Source organism: Microplitis mediator, chromosome 1 (genome assembly GCF_029852145.1).
Source record: "Microplitis mediator isolate UGA2020A chromosome 1, iyMicMedi2.1, whole genome shotgun sequence".
Taxonomy (NCBI): Eukaryota; Metazoa; Arthropoda; class Insecta; order Hymenoptera; family Braconidae; genus Microplitis; species Microplitis mediator.
In genome coordinates, this window is record NC_079969.1 from 6,099,927 (window position 1) to 6,101,822 (window position 1,896).

The following is a 1,896-nucleotide window of genomic DNA, read 5'->3' on the forward strand; positions in this document are numbered from 1 at the left end:
TGACATTAAAAATATCAAAAACACTCAACAAACTAAGGACACTAAAACATTAATGCGCGAAAATACTAGTTCATTAATTTTCAATAGTTCTGTAATATTTTTCCGTAAGGAATATGTGGGCACAAATGCTCTGGAACTTTAGTGTGACGTTAGTGCTATACTGTCATGCGATCCCTAGTCGACAGAACCGAAGGGCCTTACCTATTCAGGCTAGCGCAGTAATCAGTGCTGTTCAAAATACACTCAAAATCGTGTGACGTATGTCTCACTGCAGAATGTTCTCTTGTGAGACTCGCGTAGCACGATTGTGTGTTCCGAGAGCCCAATTGAAGCTGATTGGAATCCGATTGGTGTGTAATAGGAATTAATCAGTTCCTATTAGACTATTTGATCAGAGATGTCTATTCTCACGTTCGCACGGCGAACATAAAGTCCGAAATACACGGAGATAAAAACATTGCACTATTAGCTATCGAACAGATCGCTAAAGTAGTATTATAATTGATACTAAGCTGTGTTACATGATTTTCACTATACTACATATCAATATGGTATATCCTTTCAACAGCATTTTAAGTAACTGCTAAGACCACAATAAATATATTGATATGAACGATACTAAATACTTATTATAATGATCCTAAGGTATTTCTAATATGCCGAAATGTATATAGCGATTGCCAGCTAACATTTCCTTGCAACAGCAAAATGCATCGAGATAATCGCGATCCACGTCTCAAAGTGCCATCAGTCATAATCAAGTTCTTAAGCCCACTCGTCTTTTTCTTAACATACAAATGCGAAGTGATTATACAGTAATTGTTTATTAAATAACAGTCATTATTGCTAATATAATGAACGATTGGGTAAAAAATAAATTAATCGAATGGAAGCTGTAACAGACAGTGTAAATTTTCGAAGTTAGTGTCAATTATTAATCTCGACTTGAAATAAAATTGGGTTGAAAGTTTAAGATACAAATTAATATATTTTAACCTCAAATTTTTGTATGGATGCTATCTACCTGTATAAATTATTTAAATTAGTAAGCTTTCTGACGTATCGTCACATGAATGAATTAATAGAAAGTCACTATAATGAGACGGAATCGCTACGATCGCAATACAACTTTCCGATATCGAGATCTGTCTAGATTCTGATAATCATGATACGGTAAACTGACGCTTTAAGTATACAAAGTATTAGTCAACAGAATATCGTGATCGTCGTGACTAAAAACCCATAGAAATTACCGCACAAATTTATTGTTAATAAATCAGTAAGTGATTTCTCAGTTTAACTTATAATTAGTCAATCGATATCTTTTCCTTGTTTGCTGTCACATATGTAAATTCTTGAGGGTCATTAAAAGTAATACTTCAATTTATTTCCACGAAATTGTTTGCGTGTACGTTGGCCGCCGATAAGATAGAAATTTTTCCCTGAATTTTAGATTTTTTTTTTTTCAAAATCTTTGTTCGTTACTTGATTGATATTCGCACACCTCAAACTCGAAATCTTATGACTTTAAGCTGTAAAAACTATTCAAATTTCATTAATTTTTTTCTGTAGAATGAGCGATTGAGGTATGCACTTTCGGATTTTCCAAATTGTTATATTCAATTCGACTCAATCTTCAAAAAAGTGGTACTTTCGATTTTTTTTTTTTTTTTTTTCCAGTAATTATCCCTATATTTCGATATTCAAATTTTATAGTGAAGAGTTGTGTTACTATAGAAGCAAAGCATACATTTAACTGCGGTTAATATAAACTAAGTTAAACAACGTTACAATAATATAATGTGTCAGAGTATATAGGAAGGATAGTTAGTGTTGTGGGGTCTTCACAGTACAGTACCCACTTTCGTATAAAAGCTCGTGTAACTATGCGGAATG